Below are 23852 nucleotides of genomic sequence, written 5' to 3'. Positions count from 1 at the left end.
GTGACGTTGTCCTCATAGTGACATTGTCCCCACGGTGCTTCCCCAATCAAAAGCCCTGGATTAACACCGAGGTTGGTGCTAAACTAAAGAACAGGGCGACCACACACAGAACTATCATAGATAACCCTGATGCTACGGCTGAAGACCGCCAGCCCTGTTGCTATGGCCGAAGACAGCTAGTCCTGTTGCTATGGCCGAAGACCACCAGCCCCTGATGCTATGGCCGAAGACAGCCAGCCCTGTTGCTATGGCTGAAGACAGGAAGAAGTACAAGAATGCATGCTATGACTTCCACAGAGTCATCAAACGGGCAAAAGTGCATTTTTCACATTTTACATCATATTACACAGGCTTCCAGCGTGTGGCAGGGGCTCAGTCCATTACGGATTACAAAGGAAGACCGTGATCAGCCCAAGACCGTGATCAGACCAACTCAGTGCATTTTATGCACTCTTTGACAACAACAATATTGAGCCGGGTGTGAGGGCCTTCACCGACCCACTGGATTAGGTGATCTCAGGGCAACACCTGAAAGGCTGCGGGTCCCGACGTGATTCCAGGGTGCATTCTCAGAGCATGTGCAGAACAGCTGGCAGGGATATTCACTGTAATTTACAACCTCTCCTTGTCCCAGTCTGTGATCCCCACATCTTAAAATGACCACCATCATCCCTGTTCCTAAGAACTCTAAGGCTTCATGCCACAATGACTACCACCCTGTACCACCCTGTAGTGAGTTGAGGGAGAGTTCCTCTGTCCAGTGTCTGTGTTCTTTTGGTCAAGTCCTGACCTTAGAGAGCTTTTTATGTCTCTATTTTGGTTTGGTCAGGGTGTGATTTGGGGTGGGCATTCTATCTTCCTTTTTCTATGTTTTGGTATTTCTTTGTATTGGCTGGGTATGGTTCTCAATCAGGGACAGCTGACTGTCGTTGTCTCTGATTGGGAACCATACTTAGGTAGCGTTTTCCCTCCTGTGTTTTGTGGGTTGTTTTCTGTTTAGTGTTTCTGCACCTGACAGGACTGTTTCGGTTTTCCCTCTTGTTTTATTTTGTTCAGTGTTTGTCGATCCAATAACATCCTGAACACTTACCACGCTGCGCTTTGGTCCGATCCTTCATGCAACGACGACCGTTACTCTTTTGCCCATCTTAATCTTTTCTTTTTATTGGCCAGTCTGCGATATGGCCTTTTCTTTGTAACTCTGCCTAGAAGGCCAGCATCCCAGAGTCGCCTCTTCACTGTTGACGTTGAGACTGGTGTTTTGTGGGTACTATTTAATGAAGCTGCCAGCTGAGGACTTGTGAGGCGTCTGTTTCTCAAACTAGACACTCTAATGTAGTATCCCAGTATCCCTGTCTCCTTACCCCTATACATATCTACCTCCATCATGCCAGTATCCCTGTCCCCTTCCCCCTATACATATCTACCTCCATCACTCCCGTATCCCTGTCACCTTCCCCCTATACATATCTACCTCCATCACTCCCGTATCCCTGTCTCCTTCCCCCTATACATATATACCTCCATCACTCCCGTATCCCTGTCCCCTTCCCCCTATACATATCTACCTCCATCACTCCCGTATCCCTGTCTCCTTCCCCCTATACATATCTACCTCCATCACTCCCGTATCCCTGTCTCCTTCCCCCTATACATATCTACCTCCATCACGCCAGTATCCCTGTCCCCTTCCCCCTATACATATCTACCTCCATCACTCCCGTATCCCTGTCTCCTTCCCCCTATACATATCTACCTCCATCACTCCAATATCCCTGTCCCCTTCCCCCTATACATATCTACCTCCATCACTCCCGTATCCCTGTCTCCTTCCCCTTATACATATCTACCTCCATCACTCCAATATCCCTGTCCCCTTCCCCCTATACATATCTACCTCCATCACTCCAGTATCCCTGTCCCCTTCCCCCTATACATATCTACCTCCATCACTCCAGTATCCCTGTCTCCTTCCCCCTATACATATCTACCTCCATCACTCCCGTATCCCTGTCTCCTTCCCCCTATACATATCTACCTCCATCACTCCAATATCCCTGTCCCCTTCCCCCTATACATATCTACCTCCATCACTCCAGTATCCCTGTCCCCTTCTCCCTATACATATCTACCTCCATCACTCCAGTATCCCTGTCCCCTTCCCCCTATACATATCTACCTCCATCACTCCAATATCCCTGTCCCCTTCCCCCTATACATATCTACCTCCATCACTCCAATATCCCTGTCCCCTTCTCCCTATACATATCTACCTCCATCACTCCCGTATCCCTGTCTCCTTCCCCCTATACATATCTACCTCCATCACTCCAATATCCCTGTCCCCTTCTCCCTATACTTATCTACCTCCATCACTCCAGTATCCCTGTCTCCTTCCCCCTATACATATCTACCTCCATCACTCCAGTATCCCTGTCCCCTTCCCCCTATACATATCTAGCTCCATCACTCCAGTATCCCTGTCCCCTTCTCCCTATACATATCTACCTCCATCACTCCAGTATCCCGGTCTTCTTCCCCCTATACATATGTGACTCACACCCTGGATTCCATCTTATGTGGCAACATTTGAATTTCATTGTGTTTTTTAAATCCATAAAGACTCAGGGGTTGAAAATGGTATATATACACTGTATTTGAGGAAACAATGGGAAAGTAATTCTTTGAAAGTTGATCAACTTGTAAACTCACTTTTGAGAAAACAGTCTTTGAATGTTTTGGTGAGCCCTTCTATGTCTACACCCATTCAGCATTGTTCACACCCTCTTAAGCCTTATCCCCACCCTTCTCTTTAAGGGTTGATCCAACCGGTCTGTACTAACTTGTCAGCTTCTTCCAGACATCTAAGAGAGAGAGAGAACAGCTCACTGAACATTACTCGCCCTATCTGTGGTTTCGCGTTCAGAGCGCACACTGGACAATCTGGCCAATAATTAGGGTTGATCCGAAAGCTCTCTGAGGTCAGGACTTGACAAAAAGAACACAGACACAGTCAAGCACTCAAGCTAACTGGCTAACGTTGGCTAGCTACTTACAGACACATAATGAGAGAATCTCTCACTCTGACCATTTCTGACCTATCAGAGCTGGATAGGCTGTTTTCATGTTATCCAGAGCGTTGGTGACTAACTGTGCTGCTGGCAACAATTTAATTACACTTACACTGTTGCCAACGTTTACTGACACCGGCCATATTCAACGGGTGTTGAGCGGTCACTGAATACACTTTGGCACACTTTTTTGTTAAGAAATGTGTGTCATGATTGTACTGAACATATTGTTTCTCTACCTCTGTTTTAGAAAACGAACTCTAACTCTAACTTGTAAAACTAACTCTTACTTATAAAACTAACTGTATTTTATAAAACTAACTTATAAAACTAACTATATGTTATAAAACTAACTCTTACTTTTAAAACTAACTTATAAAACTAACTCTCTTATAAAACTAACTGTATCTTATAAAATTAACTCTAACTTATAAAACTAACTCTTACTTCTAAAACTAACTCATAAAACTAACTATCTTATAAAACTAACTCTAACTTATAAAACTAACTCTCTTATAAAACTAACTCTAACTTATAAAACTAACTCTAACTTATAAAACTAACTCTAACTTATTAAACTAACTCTGTCTTATAAAACTAACTCTAACTTATAGAACTAACTCTTACTTATAAAACTAACTGTATTTTATAAAACTAACTCTATGTTATAAAACTAACTCTAACTTATAAAACTAACTCTAACTTATAAAACTAACTCTAACTTATAAAACCAACTGTATCTTATAAAACTAACTCTAACTTATAAAACTAACTCTAACTTATAAAACCAACTGTATCTTATAAAACTAACTCTTACTTATAAAACTAACTGTATTTTATAAAACTAACTATATGTTATAAAACTAACTCTAACTTATAAAACCAACTCTAACTTATAAAACTAACTCTAACTTATAAAACTAACTCTAACTTATAAAACTAACTCTTACTTATAACTAACTCTTACTTATAAAACTAACTCATAAAACTAACTCTCTTATAAAACTAACTCTAACTTATAAAACTAACACTTAATTATAAAACTAACTGTATTTTATAAAACTAACTTATAAAACTAACTATATGTTATAAAATTAACTCTTACTTATAAAACTAACTTATAAAACTAACTCTCTTATAAAACTAACTGTATCTTATAAAACTAACTGTATCTTGTAAAACTAACTCTAACTTATAAAACTAACTATATCTTATAAAACTAACTTATTAAACTAACTCTGTCTTATAAAACTAACTCTAACTTATAAAACTAACTGTATCTAATAAAACTAACTTATTAAACTAACTCTTACTTATAAAACTAACTTATTAAACTAACTCTGTCTTATAAAACTAACTCTAACTTATAGAACTAACTCTTACTTATAAAGCTAACTCTCTTATAAAACTGTATCTTATAAAACTAACTCTAACTTATAAAACTAACTGTATCTTATAAAACTAACTCTAACTTATAAAACTGACTTATAAAACTAACTATATGTTATAAAACTAACTCTTACTTATAAAACTAACTGTATCTTATAAAACTAACTCTAACTTATAAAACTAACTCTAACTTATAAAACTAACTCTAACTTATAAAACTAACTGTATCTTATAAAACTAACTGTATCTTATAAAACTAACTCTAACTTATAAAACTAACTCTAACTTATAAAACTAACTCTTACTTATAACTAACTCTTACTTCTAAAACTAACTCATAAAACTAACTCTCTTATAAAACTAACTCTAACTTATAAAACTAACACTTAATTATAAAACTAACTGTATTTTATAAAACTAACTTATAAAACTAACTATATGTTATAAAACTAACTCTTACTTTTAAAACTAACTTATAAAACTAACTCTCTTATAAAACTAACTGTATCTTATAAAATTAACTCTAACTTATAAAACTAACTCTTACTTCTAAAACTAACTCATAAAACTAACTATCTTATAAAACTAACTCTAACTTATAAAACTAACTCTCTTATAAAACTAACTCTAACTTATAAAACTAACTCTAACTTATAAAACTAACTCTAACTTATTAAACTAACTCTGTCTTATAAAACTAACTCTAACTTATAGAACTAACTCTTACTTATAAAACTAACTGTATTTTATAAAACTAACTCTATGTTATAAAACTAACTCTAACTTATAAAACTAACTCTAACTTATAAAACTAACTCTAACTTATAAAACCAACTGTATCTTATAAAACTAACTCTAACTTATAAAACTAACTCTAACTTATAAAACCAACTGTATCTTATAAAACTAACTCTTACTTATAAAACTAACTGTATTTTATAAAACTAACTATATGTTATAAAACTAACTCTAACTTATAAAACTAACTCTAACTTATAAAACTAACTCTAACTTATAAAACTAACTCTAACTTATAAAACTAACTCTTACTTATAACTAACTCTTACTTATAAAACTAACTCATAAAACTAACTCTCTTATAAAACTAACTCTAACTTATAAAACTAACACTTAATTATAAAACTAACTGTATTTTATAAAACTAACTTATAAAACTAACTATATGTTATAAAATTAACTCTTACTTATAAAACTAACTTATAAAACTAACTCTCTTATAAAACTAACTGTATCTTATAAAACTAACTGTATCTTGTAAAACTAACTCTAACTTATAAAACTAACTATATCTTATAAAACTAACTTATTAAACTAACTCTGTCTTATAAAACTAACTCTAACTTATAAAACTAACTGTATCTAATAAAACTAACTTATTAAACTAACTCTTACTTATAAAACTAACTTATTAAACTAACTCTGTCTTATAAAACTAACTCTAACTTATAGAACTAACTCTTACTTATAAAGCTAACTCTCTTATAAAACTGTATCTTATAAAACTAACTCTAACTTATAAAACTAACTGTATCTTATAAAACTAACTCTAACTTATAAAACTGACTTATAAAACTAACTATATGTTATAAAACTAACTCTTACTTATAAAACTAACTGTATCTTATAAAACTAACTCTAACTTATAAAACTAACTCTAACTTATAAAACTAACTCTAACTTATAAAACTAACTGTATCTTATAAAACTAACTGTATCTTATAAAACTAACTCTAACTTATAAAACTAACTCTAACTTATAAAACTAACTCTTACTTATAACTAACTCTTACTTCTAAAACTAACTCATAAAACTAACTCTCTTATAAAACTAACTCTAACTTATAAAACTAACACTTAATTATAAAACTAACTGTATTTTATAAAACTAACTATATGTTATAAAATTAACTCTTACTTATAAAACTAACTTATAAAACTAACTCTCTTATAAAACTAACTGTATCTTATAAAACTAACTGTATCTTGTAAAACTAACTCTAACTTATAAAACTAACTCTCTTATAAAACTAACTCTAACTTATAAAACTAACTCTAACTTATAAAACTAACTCTAACTTATTAAACTAACTCTGTCTTATAAAACTAACTCTAACTTATAGAACTAACTCTTACTTATAAAACTAACTGTATTTTATAAAACTAACTCTATGTTATAAAACTAACTCTAACTTATAAAACTAAATCTAACTTATAAAACTAACTCTAACTTATAAAACCAACTGTATCTTATAAAACTAACTCTAACTTATAAAACTAACTCTAACTTATAAAACCAACTGTATCTTATAAAACTAACTCTTACTTATAAAACTAACTGTATTTTATAAAACTAACTATATGTTATAAAACTAACTCTAACTTATAAAACTAACTCTAACTTATAAAACTAACTCTAACTTATAAAACTAACTCTAACTTATAAAACTAACTCTTACTTATAACTAACTCTTACTTATAAAACTAACTCATAAAACTAACTCTCTTATAAAACTAACTCTAACTTATAAAACTAACACTTAATTATAAAACTAACTGTATTTTATAAAACTAACTTATAAAACTAACTATATGTTATAAAATTAACTCTTACTTATAAAACTAACTTATAAAACTAACTCTCTTATAAAACTAACTGTATCTTATAAAACTAACTGTATCTTGTAAAACTAACTCTAACTTATAAAACTAACTATATCTTATAAAACTAACTTATTAAACTAACTCTGTCTTATAAAACTAACTCTAACTTATAGAACTAACTCTTACTTATAAAACTAACTGTATTTTATAAAACTAACTTATAAAACTAACTCTAACTTATAAAACTAACTGTATCTAATAAAACTAACTTATTAAACTAACTCTTACTTATAAAACTAACTTATTAAACTAACTCTGTCTTATAAAACTAACTCTAACTTATAGAACTAACTCTTACTTATAAAGCTAACTCTCTTATAAAACTGTATCTTATAAAACTAACTCTAACTTATAAAACTAACTGTATCTTATAAAACTAACTCTAACTTATAAAACTGACTTATAAAACTAACTATATGTTATAAAACTAACTCTTACTTATAAAACTAACTGTATCTTATAAAACTAACTCTAACTTATAAAACTAACTCTAACTTATAAAACTAACTCTAACTTATAAAACTAACTGTATCTTATAAAACTAACTGTATCTTATAAAACTAACTCTAACTTATAAAACTAACTCTAACTTATAAAACTAACTCTTACTTATAACTAACTCTTACTTCTAAAACTAACTCATAAAACTAACTCTCTTATAAAACTAACTCTAACTTATAAAACTAACACTTAATTATAAAACTAACTGTATTTTATAAAACTAACTCTATGTTATAAAACTAACTCTAACTTATAAAACTAACTCTAACTTATAAAACTAACTCTAACTTATAAAACCAACTGTATCTTATAAAACTAACTCTAACTTATAAAACTAACTCTAACTTATAAAACCAACTGTATCTTATAAAACTAACTCTTACTTATAAAACTAACTGTATTTTATAAAACTAACTATATGTTATAAAACTAACTCTAACTTATAAAACTAACTCTAACTTATAAAACTAACTCTAACTTATAAAACTAACTCTAACTTATAAAACTAACTCTTACTTATAACTAACTCTTACTTATAAAACTAACTCATAAAACTAACTCTCTTATAAAACTAACTCTAACTTATAAAACTAACACTTAATTATAAAACTAACTGTATTTTATAAAACTAACTTATAAAACTAACTATATGTTATAAAATTAACTCTTACTTATAAAACTAACTTATAAAACTAACTCTCTTATAAAACTAACTGTATCTTATAAAACTAACTGTATCTTGTAAAACTAACTCTAACTTATAAAACTAACTATATCTTATAAAACTAACTTATTAAACTAACTCTGTCTTATAAAACTAACTCTAACTTATAAAACTAACTGTATCTAATAAAACTAACTTATTAAACTAACTCTTACTTATAAAACTAACTTATTAAACTAACTCTGTCTTATAAAACTAACTCTAACTTATAGAACTAACTCTTACTTATAAAGCTAACTCTCTTATAAAACTGTATCTTATAAAACTAACTCTAACTTATAAAACTAACTGTATCTTATAAAACTAACTCTAACTTATAAAACTGACTTATAAAACTAACTATATGTTATAAAACTAACTCTTACTTATAAAACTAACTGTATCTTATAAAACTAACTCTAACTTATAAAACTAACTCTAACTTATAAAACTAACTCTAACTTATAAAACTAACTGTATCTTATAAAACTAACTGTATCTTATAAAACTAACTCTAACTTATAAAACTAACTCTAACTTATAAAACTAACTCTTACTTATAACTAACTCTTACTTCTAAAACTAACTCATAAAACTAACTCTCTTATAAAACTAACTCTAACTTATAAAACTAACACTTAATTATAAAACTAACTGTATTTTATAAAACTAACTATATGTTATAAAATTAACTCTTACTTATAAAACTAACTTATAAAACTAACTCTCTTATAAAACTAACTGTATCTTATAAAACTAACTGTATCTTGTAAAACTAACTCTAACTTATAAAACTAACTCTCTTATAAAACTAACTCTAACTTATAAAACTAACTCTAACTTATAAAACTAACTCTAACTTATTAAACTAACTCTGTCTTATAAAACTAACTCTAACTTATAGAACTAACTCTTACTTATAAAACTAACTGTATTTTATAAAACTAACTCTATGTTATAAAACTAACTCTAACTTATAAAACTAAATCTAACTTATAAAACTAACTCTAACTTATAAAACCAACTGTATCTTATAAAACTAACTCTAACTTATAAAACTAACTCTAACTTATAAAACCAACTGTATCTTATAAAACTAACTCTTACTTATAAAACTAACTGTATTTTATAAAACTAACTATATGTTATAAAACTAACTCTAACTTATAAAACTAACTCTAACTTATAAAACTAACTCTAACTTATAAAACTAACTCTAACTTATAAAACTAACTCTTACTTATAACTAACTCTTACTTATAAAACTAACTCATAAAACTAACTCTCTTATAAAACTAACTCTAACTTATAAAACTAACACTTAATTATAAAACTAACTGTATTTTATAAAACTAACTTATAAAACTAACTATATGTTATAAAATTAACTCTTACTTATAAAACTAACTTATAAAACTAACTCTCTTATAAAACTAACTGTATCTTATAAAACTAACTGTATCTTGTAAAACTAACTCTAACTTATAAAACTAACTATATCTTATAAAACTAACTTATTAAACTAACTCTGTCTTATAAAACTAACTCTAACTTATAGAACTAACTCTTACTTATAAAACTAACTGTATTTTATAAAACTAACTTATAAAACTAACTCTAACTTATAAAACTAACTGTATCTAATAAAACTAACTTATTAAACTAACTCTTACTTATAAAACTAACTTATTAAACTAACTCTGTCTTATAAAACTAACTCTAACTTATAGAACTAACTCTTACTTATAAAGCTAACTCTCTTATAAAACTGTATCTTATAAAACTAACTCTAACTTATAAAACTAACTGTATCTTATAAAACTAACTCTAACTTATAAAACTGACTTATAAAACTAACTATATGTTATAAAACTAACTCTTACTTATAAAACTAACTGTATCTTATAAAACTAACTCTAACTTATAAAACTAACTCTAACTTATAAAACTAACTCTAACTTATAAAACTAACTGTATCTTATAAAACTAACTGTATCTTATAAAACTAACTCTAACTTATAAAACTAACTCTAACTTATAAAACTAACTCTTACTTATAACTAACTCTTACTTCTAAAACTAACTCATAAAACTAACTCTCTTATAAAACTAACTCTAACTTATAAAACTAACACTTAATTATAAAACTAACTGTATTTTATAAAACTAACTCTATGTTATAAAACTAACTCTAACTTATAAAACTAACTCTAACTTATAAAACTAACTCTAACTTATAAAACCAACTGTATCTTATAAAACTAACTCTAACTTATAAAACTAACTCTAACTTATAAAACCAACTGTATCTTATAAAACTAACTCTTACTTATAAAACTAACTGTATTTTATAAAACTAACTATATGTTATAAAACTAACTCTAACTTATAAAACTAACTCTAACTTATAAAACTAACTCTAACTTATAAAACTAACTCTAACTTATAAAACTAACTCTTACTTATAACTAACTCTTACTTATAAAACTAACTCATAAAACTAACTCTCTTATAAAACTAACTCTAACTTATAAAACTAACACTTAATTATAAAACTAACTGTATTTTATAAAACTAACTTATAAAACTAACTATATGTTATAAAATTAACTCTTACTTATAAAACTAACTTATAAAACTAACTCTCTTATAAAACTAACTGTATCTTATAAAACTAACTGTATCTTGTAAAACTAACTCTAACTTATAAAACTAACTATATCTTATAAAACTAACTTATTAAACTAACTCTGTCTTATAAAACTAACTCTAACTTATAGAACTAACTCTTACTTATAAAACTAACTGTATTTTATAAAACTAACTTATAAAACTAACTCTAACTTATAAAACTAACTGTATCTAATAAAACTAACTTATTAAACTAACTCTTACTTATAAAACTAACTTATTAAACTAACTCTGTCTTATAAAACTAACTCTAACTTATAGAACTAACTCTTACTTATAAAGCTAACTCTCTTATAAAACTGTATCTTATAAAACTAACTCTAACTTATAAAACTAACTGTATCTTATAAAACTAACTCTAACTTATAAAACTGACTTATAAAACTAACTATATGTTATAAAACTAACTCTTACTTATAAAACTAACTGTATCTTATAAAACTAACTCTAACTTATAAAACTAACTCTAACTTATAAAACTAACTGTATCTTATAAAACTAACTGTATCTTATAAAACTAACTCTAACTTATAAAACTAACTCTAACTTATAAAACTAACTCTTACTTATAACTAACTCTTACTTCTAAAACTAACTCATAAAACTAACTCTCTTATAAAACTAACTCTAACTTATAAAACTAACACTTAATTATAAAACTAACTGTATTTTATAAAACTAACTATATGTTATAAAATTAACTCTTACTTATAAAACTAACTTATAAAACTAACTCTCTTATAAAACTAACTGTATCTTATAAAACTAACTGTATCTTGTAAAACTAACTCTAACTTATAAAACTAACTATATCTTATAAAACTAACTTATTAAACTAACTCTGTCTTATAAAACTAACTCTAACTTATAGAACTAACTCTTACTTATAAAACTAACTGTATTTTATAAAACTAACTTATAAAACTAACTCTAACTTATAAAACTAACTGTATCTAATAAAACTAACTTATTAAACTAACTCTTACTTATAAAACTAACTTATTAAACTAACTCTGTCTTATAAAACTAACTCTAACTTATAGAACTAACTCTTACTTATAAAGCTAACTCTCTTATAAAACTGTATCTTATAAAACTAACTCTAACTTATAAAACTAACTGTATCTTATAAAACTAACTCTAACTTATAAAACTGACTTATAAAACTAACTATATGTTATAAAACTAACTCTTACTTATAAAACTAACTGTATCTTATAAAACTAACTCTAACTTATAAAACTAACTATATGTTATAAAACTAACTCTCTTATAAAACTAACTGTATCTTGTAAAACTAACTGTATCTTGTAAAACTAACTATCTTATAAAACTAACTCTAACTTATAAAACTAACTCTCTTATAAAACTGTATCTTATAAAACTAACTGTATCTTATAAAACGAACTCTAACTTATAAAACTAACTCTAACTCTAACTTATAAAACTAACTATATGTTATAAAACTATCTTGTAAACCCAACTCTATCTTATAAAACGAACTATCTTATAAAACTAATTATTGTTGAACTTATTTGTATTTGTCAATATTGTATCTGACTCGTTCTTGCCTGTGGACAGTGGGCAGGCAGGAAAATGTTGGTGGCCGAATGGTAAAGAACATCTAGCCGCTTGAGAGCACCCTTACCTGCTGATCTATAAATTATGTCTTCGTAATCTAGCATGGGTAGGATGGTCATCTGAATCAGGGATAGTTTGGCAGCTGGGGTGAAAGAGGAGCGATTAAGATAGAGGAAAATAAGTCTAGATTTAACTTTAGCCTGCAGCTTTGATATGTGCTGAGAGAAGGACAGTGTACCATCTAGCCATACTTCTAAGTACCTGTATGAGGTGACTACATCAAGCTCTAAGCCCTCAGAGGCAGTAATCACACCTGTGGGGAGAGGGGCATTCTTCTTACCAAACCACATGACCTTTATTTTGGACACTAACAAAGCTTTGTTGTAAAACGTTTAACACAAAATCCGGGGAGGGGCCAATTGAGTATAAGACTGTGTCATCTACATATAAATGGATGAGTGAAATTCCTACTGCCTGAGCTATGTTTTTAATGTAAATTGAGAGTGTGGGGCCTAGGATTGAGCCTTGGTGTACTCCCTTGGTGACAAGCAGTGGCTGAGACAGCAGATGTTCTGACTTTATACACTGCACTCTTTGAGAGAGGTAGTGAACAAACCAGGCCAAAGACCCCTCTGAGACACCATTACTCTTAGCCGGCCCACAAGAATGGAATGGTCTACCGTATCAACAGCTTTGGCCAAGTCAATAAAAATAGCAGCACAACATTGCTTAGAATCAAGGACAATGGTGACATCATTTAGGACTTTTAAGGTTGTAGTGACACATCCATAACCTGAGTGGAAACCAGATTGCGTACCAGAGAGAATACTATAGACATCAAGAAAGCCAGTCAGTTGATTATTGACAAGTTTTTCCAACACTTTTGATAAACTGGGCAAAATAGAAATGGACCTATAACAGTTAGGATCAGCTTGATCTCCCCCTTTAAATAAAGGATGAACTGTTGCTGCCTTCCAAGCAATGGGACCTCCCCAGAAAGGAGAGACAGGTTAAAAAGGTCAGAGATAGGCTTGGAGATGATAAGGGCAGCAACCTCAAAGAAGAAAGGGTCTAAACCATCTGACCCAGATTTTTTGGGGGTCAAGTTTAAGGAGCTCCTTTAGCACCTCGGACTCAGTAACCGCCTGCAGGGAGAAACTTTGTAGCAGAGCAGGGAAAAAAGAGGGAGACTCATTGGAGATAGTCGCATTAGAAGGGGTGGGAGATGAGAAAATGTTGGACTGTCAAGGAGGCATGGTCTTTAAATATTTTCCAGAACTTCTTGGGGTTTGACCCACAGAGACTGCTCCTTAAAGTAACTTTGACCTTCTGGATAGCCTGCGTGCACTTATTTCTCATTTTCCTGAAGGAGAGCCATTCAGCTTGAGTACGGTGCCTTGAAAAAGTATTCATCCCCTTTGGCGTTTTTCCTATTTTGTTGCATTGCAACCTGTCATTTAAATAGATTTGTATTTGGAATTCATGTAATGGACATACATAAAATAGTCCAAATTGGTGAAGTGAAAAAAAATAGCTTGTTTCAAAATATATATATATAAAAAAAAAATTGGAAAGTGGTGCGTGCATATGTGTTCACCCCCTTTGCTATGAAGCCCCTAAATAAGATCTGGTGCAACCAATTACCTTCAGAAGTCACATAAGTCCACCTGTGTGTAATCTAAGTGTCACATGATCTGTCACACGATCACAGTATATATACACCTGCTCTGAAAGGTGTATAACACCACCAAGCAAGTGGCACCATGAAGACCAAGGAGCTCTCCAAACAGTTGTGGAGAAGTACAGATCAGTGTTGTTTTTTTTAATATGCAAAACTTTGAACTTTCCACGAAGCACCATTCAATCCATTATTAAAAATGGAAAAAATATGGCACCACAACAAACCAGCCAAGAGAGGGCCACCCACCAAAACTCACAGACCAGGCAAGGAGGGCATTAATCAGAGGCAACAAAGAGACCAAAGAGAACCCTGAAGGAGCCACAGCGGAGACTGGAGTATCTGTTCATAGGATCACTTCAAGCCGTACACTCCACAGAGCTGGGCTTTACGGAAGAGTGGCCAGAAAAAAAGCAATTGCTTAATAAAAGAATAAAAATAAGCAAACACGTTTGGTGTTTGCCAAAAGGCATGTGGGAGACTCCCCAAACATATGGAAGAAGGTACTCTGGTGAGATGAGACTAAAATTGAGCTTTTTGGCCATCAAGGAAATGCTATGTCTGGTGCAACCCACCACCTCTCACCACCCCGAGAATACCATCCCCAGCAGCATCCTGTGGGGATGTTTTTCATTGGCGGGAAACTGGTCAGAAATGAAGGAATGGCGCTAAATACAGGGAAATTCTCATTCTTCCAGAGATTTGAGACTGGGATGGAGGTTCACCTTCCAGGACAATGACCCTAAGCATACTGCTAAAGCAACACTTGATTGGTTTAAGGGAAACATTTAAATGTCTTGGAATGGCCTAGTTTAAACCCAGACCTCAATCCAATTGAGAATCTGTGGTACGAGTTAAAGATTGCTGTACACCAGCGGAACCTATCCAACCCATCCAACTGGAGCAGTTTTGCCTTGAAGAATGGGCATAAATCCAGTGGCTAGATGTGCCAAGCTTGCAGAGACATACCCCAAGAGACTCGCAGCTGTAATTGCTGCAAAAGGTGCCTCTACAAAGTATTAACTTTGGGGGGTGAATAGTTATGACTCAAGTTGTCTGTTTTTCTGTCTTATTTCTGGTTTGTTTCAAAATAAACAACATGGTAGGCATGTTGTGTAAATCAAATGATACAAACCCTCCAAAAATCCATTTTAATTCCAGGTTGTAAGGCAACAACATAGGAAAAATGCCAAGGGGGTGAATACTTTCACTAGCCACTGTACCTGTACCAGACAGGGGCAGATTGTAAACAGCCTGGTGGAATCCAAGCAGCAGTGCTTGTCACACCCACTTGGGAGAAGCTTTTTTTTGGGGAGGCAGATTCCTTGTAGAAAATCCCTGCTAGCTAGCTAATGTATCTAGCAAGTTCCTATCCACGCAAAAGGAGGTCTTTAGCGAGCTATATCTCTTCAGTTTCAGCAAATGGTCCTTTACGACGTCCAAACAAAGTTGTCCTGTAGCTGTTGTATTTTGGAGATTGCGAGGAGGATATGTTCTGATGTGATCAAAACAACAATATTGTTTCTTATGGAGGTCATTTACAATTGAAGTGTCCTGGCTGCATATCTGATTTCAAAATAGAGATGAATCCAGGGGGTACTGTATTGTAATGACCTCTGCACAGATGGAGGGGGCTTCAAAGGCCTCTTCATTTAGGTGGGGGGTGGCTGTGAACACTCTCCTTCCATTGTTGGGCTCAAGGGCTTTGACACCTCTCACTTCACACCTCAGTGCGGCGAGCTCTGAACCACTTCAGCCGACGCTTGGCATGGTGCATGGTGATCTTAGGCTTATGTGCGGCTGCTCGGGCATGGGAAACTAATTTCATGAAGCTCCCGATGAGCAGTTCTTGTGCTGACATTGCTTCCAGAGGCAGTTTGAAACTTGGTAGTGAGTGTTGCAACTGATGGCAGACAATGACAGACTACAGTAACCAATACCCCCCCCCCCTGCTGCCCTGGCTGAGGCAAGACTACAGTCCCATTACCCCCCCCCCCATAATCAGCAGAAAGCAGATTATGTCTCTAGTCAGTAGAAAGCAGATTATGTCTCTCTCTAGTCAGCAGAGAGCAGATTATGTCTCTAGTCAGCAGAGAGCAGATTGTGTCTCTAGTCAGCAGAAAGCAGATTATGTCTCTAGTCAGCAGAAAGCAGATTGTGTCTCTAGTCAGTAGAAAGCAGATTATGTTTCTCTCTAGTCAGTAGAAAGCAGATTATGTTTCTCTCTAGTCAGCAGAAAGCAGATTATGTCTCTAGTCAGCAGAAAGCAGATTGTGTCTCTAGTCAGCAGAAAGCAGATTGTGTATCTAGTCAGCAGAAAGCAGATTGTGTCTCTAGTCAGCAGAGAGCAGATTGTGTCTCTAGTCAGCAGAAAGCAGATTGTGTCTCTAGTCAGCAGAAAGCAGATTATGTCTCTAGTCAGCAGAAAGCAGATTATGTCTCTAGTCAGCAGAAAGCAGATTATGTCTCTAGTCAGCAGAAAGCAGATTGTGTCTCTAGTCAGCAGAAAGCAGATTGTGCCTCTAGTCAGCAGAAAGCAGATTGTGTCTCTAGTCAGCAGAAAGCATATTATAAAAAGGAAAGATTAAGATGGGCAAAAGAACAGAGACACTGGAGAGAGGAACTCTGTCTAGAAGGCCAGCATCCCGGAGTCACCTCTTCACCTATGGTGACAACATTTATCGAAATGCAGCAGGAACTACTAAACCTCTAGATACCATAATGCCTTCCACTATCACAGGAGACAGTTTCAATACGCAACACGTCATACTGAATCAGAAGGTTGTCTGGTATTACAGGAGACAGTTTCAATACGCAACACGTCATACTGAATCAGAAGGTTGTCTGGTATTACAGGAGACAGTTTCAATACGCAACACGTCATACTGAATCAGAAGGTTGTCTGGTATTACAGGAGACAGTTTCAATACGCAACACGTCATACTGAATCAGAAGGTTGTCTGGTATTACAGGAGACAGTTTCAATACGCAGCACGTCATACTGAATCAGAAGGTTGTCTGGTATTACAGGAGACAGTTTCAATACGCAACACGTCATACTGAATCAGAAGGTTGTCTGGTATTACAGGAGACAGTTTCAATACGCAACACGTCATACTGAATCAGAAGGTTGTCTGGTATTACAGGAGACAGTTTCAATACGCAACACGTCATACTGAATCAGAAGGTTGTCTGGTATTACAGGAGACAGTTTCAATATGCAACACGTCATACTGAATCAGAAGGTTGTCTGGTATTACAGGAGACAGTTTCAATACGCAACACGTCATACTGAATCAGAAGGTTGTCTGGTATTACAGGAGACAGTTTCAATACGCAACACGTCATACTGAATCAGAAGGTTGTCTGGTATTACAGGAGACAGTTTCAATACGCAACACGTCATACTGAATCAGAAGGTTGTCTGGTATTACAGGAGACAGTTTCAATACGCAACACGTCATACTGAATCAGAAGGTTGTCTGGTATTACAGGAGACAGTTTCAATACGCAACACGTCATACTGAATCAGAAGGTTGTCTAGTCCTCATTAACCTCACAGAGGTTCATCACTCCCTCTCTGTTTCCAAATCTCTACTACACAAGCTTCCAACTTACCTAACTTTGGTGTTAAAGTATAAAAACATGAGATACCAAACCCGTTCGTTCACAGGGTTGGTTAACTCATGATATTCCTCAGGTCCGAATAAATAAGTAAATCCGCTTGAAGTTTTATTGCGTCCCACTGCTGAAACAGATGTGATTACAATTGGATGTTCTGGTGCCGCTCAGACAGTTGACTGCGGACCTGATAGTAGATCGTTTTTATGTGTTTTTTTCCTCCGTTTTTTTGTGTATTTGAACATGTATTTCTGCATAGTTCTGTGTAGTTTTAAATGTGTATATTGTAGGTCTGTGTATATTGGAAATGAGCCCCTCGGTCTCAGTGTTGATTCCCTGATCAAATAAAAGTTAAATATCAAATCTCATTGTATGATTCATCCACCCTTTAACATTACTGCTGGCTACGTTATGTTATAGTAGAACACTGAGAAGATTCTGGTGTGTGACCCGCTAAAACACAGCATGAGACTGATGAACAGAGACAGTTTGGCTGATATCGCTCTGACAGATGTGTGTGTGTGTAGTGGGTCAATATTTATCATATATGGGCCTCCCGGGTGGCGCAGTGGTTAAGGGCGCTGTACTAAAGCGCCAGCTGCGTCACCAGAGACTCTGAGTTCGTGCCCAGGCTCTGTCGTAACCGGCGAGTCACAATTGTCCTAGCGTAGTCCGGGTTAGAGAGGGTTTGGCCGGTAGGGAAATCCTTGTCTCATCGCGCACCAGCGACTCCTGTGGTGGGCCAGGCGCAGTGCACGCCAACCAGGTCGCCAGGTGCACGGTGTTTCCTCCGACACATTGGTGCGGCTGGCTTCCGGGTTGGATGGCGCTGTGTTAAGAAGCAGTGCGGCTTGGTTGGGTTGTGTATCGGAGGACGCATGACTTTCAACCTTTGTCTCTACCGAGCCCGTACGGGAGTTGTAGCGATGAGACAAGATAGTAGCTACTAAAACAATTGGATACCACGAAATTGGGGAGAAAAAGGCATCAAGAAAATATATATATATTTATCATATATGGATATTACATACACTGACTGTACAAAATATTAGGAACACCTGCTCTTTCCATGACATAGACCATGTGAAAGCTATGATCCCTTATCACCAGAGGAGACGGGGTTAAAGAATGTTTTTTAAGCCTTGAGACAACTGATACATGGATGCCGTATGTGTGCCATTCAGACAGTGGTAGTCTGACTCCATAGAGCTGTAGAAACCAAACAGGAAGATACTGTTTGGATTCCAATAACATTTTTTCTTCATTTTTTCATTTCACCTTTATTTAACCAAATCAAATTTATTTAGTAGATTGATGAGGGAAAAAAATATGCAATCAATTGTTTCATATAATCAATTTTAGAATAAGGCTGTAACGTAACAAAATGTGGAGAAATGAAGGGGTCTGAATACTTTCTGAATGCATTGTGTGTAGAAAAGTATTTGGACCCCCCTTCAAATTAGTGGATTCGGTAAACACACCCGTTGCTGACAGGTGTAAAATTGAGCACACAGCCATGCAATCTCCCATAGACAAACATTGGCAGTAGAATGGACTTATTGAAGATCTCAGCGACTTTCAACGTGGCACCACCTTTCTAACTAGTCAGTTCGTCAAATTTCTGCGCTGCTGGAGCCGGTCAACTATAAGTGCTGTTATTGTGAAGTGGAAAGCAGCAACAACAGCTCACAGAGCCCTGACCTCAACCCCATCGAACACTCAGGGATGAATTGGACTGCCGACTGCGAGCCGAATAACCCAACATCAGTGTCCGACCTCACTCATGTTCTTGTGGCTGAATGGAAGCAAGTCCCCGCAGCAATGTTCCTACATCTAGTGGAAAGCCTTCCCAGAAGAGTGGAGGCTGTTATAGCAGCAATGTTCCAACATCTAGTGGAAAGCCTTCCCAGAAGACTGGAGGCTGTTATAGCAGCAATGTTCCAACATCTAGTGGAAAGCCTTCCCAGAAGAGTGGAGGCTGTTATAGCAGCAATGTTCCAACATCTAGTGGAAAGCCTTCCCAGAAGAGTGGAGGCTGTTATAGCAGCAATGTTCCAACATCTAGTGGAAAGCCTTCCCAGAAGAGTGGAGGCTGTTATAGCAGCAATGTTCCAACATCTAGTGGAAAGCCTTCCCAGAAGAGTGGAGGCTGTTATAGCAGCAATGTTCCAACATCTAGTGGAAAGCCTTCCCAGAAGAGTGGAGGCTGTTATAGCAGCAATGTTCCAACATCTAGTGGAAAGCCTTCCCAGAAGAGTGGAGGCTGTTATAGCAGCAATGTTCCAACATCTAGTGGAAAGCCTTCCCAGAAGAGTGCAGGCTGTTATAGCAGCAATGTTCCAACATCTAGTGGAAAGCCTTCCCAGAAGAGTGGAGGCTGTTATAGCAGCAATGTTCCAACATCTAGTGGAAAGCCTTCCCAGAAGAGTGGAGGCTGTTATAGCAGCAATGTTCCAACATCTAGTGGAAAGCCTTCCCAGAAGAGTGGAGGCTGTTATAGCAGCAATGTTCCAACATCTAGTGGAAAGCCTTCCCAGAAGAGTGGAGGCTGTTATAGCAGATAAGGGGGGAAACCAACTCCGTATTAATGCCCATGATTTTAGAATGAGATGTTCGATGAGCACACGTCCACATACTTTTGATCATTTAGAGTATATATGTTGCTCATCCTAATATTTCTATATTTCTTAAATATATTATTTTACTTTAGTTTTGTTTACATTGTTGTGAATTGTTAGATATTACTGCACCGCTACACCGGCAATAACGTCTGCGTATACGACCAATATAATTTGATTTTTTTTAGATTTTATTTCTTGTGGTCCCCACAAGTATATATCAACACATCCACACGCTCTAAATATAATCCCTTAGTGTAAAATAGCCTTTGTTCTCATGGACACACACAGTGTTTATCTTCAGTCTCTCTAGTACCGTCTCTGATTCACTCTGATCTCATACCAGACAGTTTTACAGAGAATCAGGCTTATACAGCAAACAGTATACGTGAAAGAAGACAGTCAGTCACCCATTAAAACTTCTGTTTAACCACAGTCACCCATTAAAACATCTGTTTAACCACAGTCACCCATTAAAACATCTGTTTAACAACAGTCACCCATTAAAACTTCTGTTTAACAACAGTCACCCATTAAAACATCTGTTTAACAACAGTCACCCATTAAAACTTCTGTTTAACAACAGTCACCCATTAAAACATCTGTTTAACAACAGTCACCCATTAAAACTTCTGTTTAACAACAGTCACCCATTAAAACATCTGTTTAACAACAGTTACCCATTAAAACTTCTGTTTAAGAACAGTCACCCATTAAAACTTCTGTTTAAACACAGTCACCCATTAAAACGTCTGTTTAACAACAGTCACCCATTAAAACTTCTATTTAACCACAGTCACTCATTAAAACATCTGTTTAACCACAGTCACCCATTAAAACCTCTGTTTAAACACAGTCACCCATTAAAACTTCTGTTTAACAACAGTCACCCATTAAAACTTCTGTTTAAACACAGTCACCCATTAAAACGTCTGTTTAACAACAGTCACCCATTAAAACTTCTATTTAACCACAGTCACTCATTAAAACATCTGTTTAACCACAGTCACCCATTAAAACGTCTGTTTAACCACAGTCACTCATTAAAACATCTGTTTAACCACAGTCACCCATTAAAACTTCTGTAAAACCACAGTCACCCATTAAAACATCTGTTTAACCACAGTCACCCATTAAAACATCTGTTTAACCACAGTCACCCATTAAAACGTCTGTTTAACCAGAGTCACTCATTAAAACATCTGTTTAACCACAGTCACCCATTAAAACTTCTGTAAAACCACAGTCACCCATTAAAACGTCTGTTTAACCACAGTCACCCATTAAAACTTCTGTTTAACAACAGTCACCCATTAAAACTTCTGTTTAACAACAGTCACCCATTAAAACGTCTGTTTAACCACAGTCACCCATTAAAACATCTGTTTAACCACAGTCACCCATTAAAACGTCTGTTTAACCACAGTCACCCATTAAAACATCTGTTTAACCACAGTCACCCATTAAAACATCTGTTTAACCACAGTTAGCCATTAAAACTTCTGTAAAACCACAGTCACCCATTAAAACGTCTGTTTAACCACAGTCACCCATTAAAACTTCTGTTTAACCACAGTCACCCATTAAAACGTCTGTTTAACCACAGTCACCCATTAAAACATCTGTTTAACCACAGTCACCCATTAAAACGTCTGTTTAACCACAGTCACCCATTAAAACATCTGTTTAACCACAGTCACCCATTAAAACATCTGTTTAACCACAGTTAGCCATTAAAACTTCTGTAAAACCACAGTCACCCATTAAAACTTCTGTTTAACAACAGTCACCCATTAAAACTTCTGTTTAACAACAGTCACCCATTAAAACATCTGTTTAACCACAGTCACCCATTAAAACTTCTGTTTAACCACAGTCACCCATTAAAACTTCTGTTTAACCACAGTCACCCATTAAAACATCTGTTTAAACACAGTCACCCATTAAAACTTCTGTTTAACCACAGTCACCCATTAAAACGTCTGTTTAACAACAGTCACCCATTAAAACTTCTGTTTAACCACAGTCACCCATTAAAACGTCTGTTTAATAACAACAGTCACCCATTAAAACTTCTGTTTAACCACAGTCACCCATTAAAACTTCTGTTTAACCACAGTCACCCATTAAAACGTCTGTTTAACAACAGTCACCCATTAAAACTTCTGTTTAACCACAGTCACCCATTAAAACGTCTGTTTAACAACAGTCACCCATTAAAACATCTGTTTAACAACAGTCACCCATTAAAACTTCTGTTTAACCACAGTCACCCATTAAAACGTCTGTTTAACAACAGTCACCCATTAAAACATCTGTTTAACAACAGTCACCCATTAAAACATCTGTTTAACCACAGTCACCCATTAAAACATCTGTTTAACAACAGTCACCCATTAAAACATATGTTTAACCACAGTCACTCATTAAAACTTCTGTTTAACCACAGTCACCCATTAAAACTTCTGTTTAACCACAGTCACCCATTAAAACATCTGTTTAACCACAGTCACCCATTAAAACTTCTGTTTAACCACAGTCACTCATTAAAACTTCTGTTTAACAACAGTCACCCATTAAAACTTCTGTTTAACCACAGTCACCCATTAAAACGTCTGTTTAACAACAGTCACCCATTAAAACATCTGTTTAACAACAGTCACCCATTAAAACATCTGTTTAACCACAGTCACCCATTAAAACATCTGTTTAACAACAGTCACCCATTAAAACATATGTTTAACCACAGTCACTCATTAAAACTTCTGTTTAACCACAGTCACCCATTAAAACTTCTGTTTAACAACAGTCACCCATTAAAACATCTGTTTAACAACAGTCACCCATTAAAACTTCTGTTTAACCACAGTCACCCATTAAAACGTCTGTTTAACAACAGTCACCCATTAAAACATCTGTTTAACAACAGTCACCCATTAAAACATCTGTTTAACCACAGTCACCCATTAAAACATCTGTTTAACAACAGTCACCCATTAAAACATATGTTTAACCACAGTCACTCATTAAAACTTCTGTTTAACCACAGTCACCCATTAAAACTTCTGTTTAACCACAGTCACCCATTAAAACATTGCTGCTGAAAGCTGTATAGTTCCACTTCATTTGATAATTTCAACACACAGGACCTGTTGTGTTTTTCTGCTTCCAGACGATCAGATTATCTGACTGGTTGATGTGGAGATGAGAGGAAATAGCAGCCTCTTGACAATGATCCACCTTTTGTTTGTTTCTCTAACCCTCTGAGGTGTGTGTGTGTGTGTGTGTGTGTGTGTGTGTGTGTGTGTGTGTGTGTG

General features: G+C 34.2%; 1 protein-coding gene across 1 annotated transcript in view; it reads left to right on the top strand.

Moving 5' to 3' along the window:
* Positions 1-23852, top strand: part of tmem8b (transmembrane protein 8B) — a 358579-nt gene that overhangs the window by 262248 nt on the left and 72479 nt on the right. The gene's annotated exons all lie outside the window — the stretch shown is intronic.

The sequence above is a fragment of the Oncorhynchus masou genome, chromosome 25 (genome assembly GCF_036934945.1).
Source record: "Oncorhynchus masou masou isolate Uvic2021 chromosome 25, UVic_Omas_1.1, whole genome shotgun sequence".
Classification (NCBI taxonomy): Eukaryota; Metazoa; Chordata; class Actinopteri; order Salmoniformes; family Salmonidae; genus Oncorhynchus; species Oncorhynchus masou.
The sequence above is the reverse complement of the archived record's forward strand: the minus strand, read 5'-3'. Positions and strand labels throughout refer to the sequence as shown.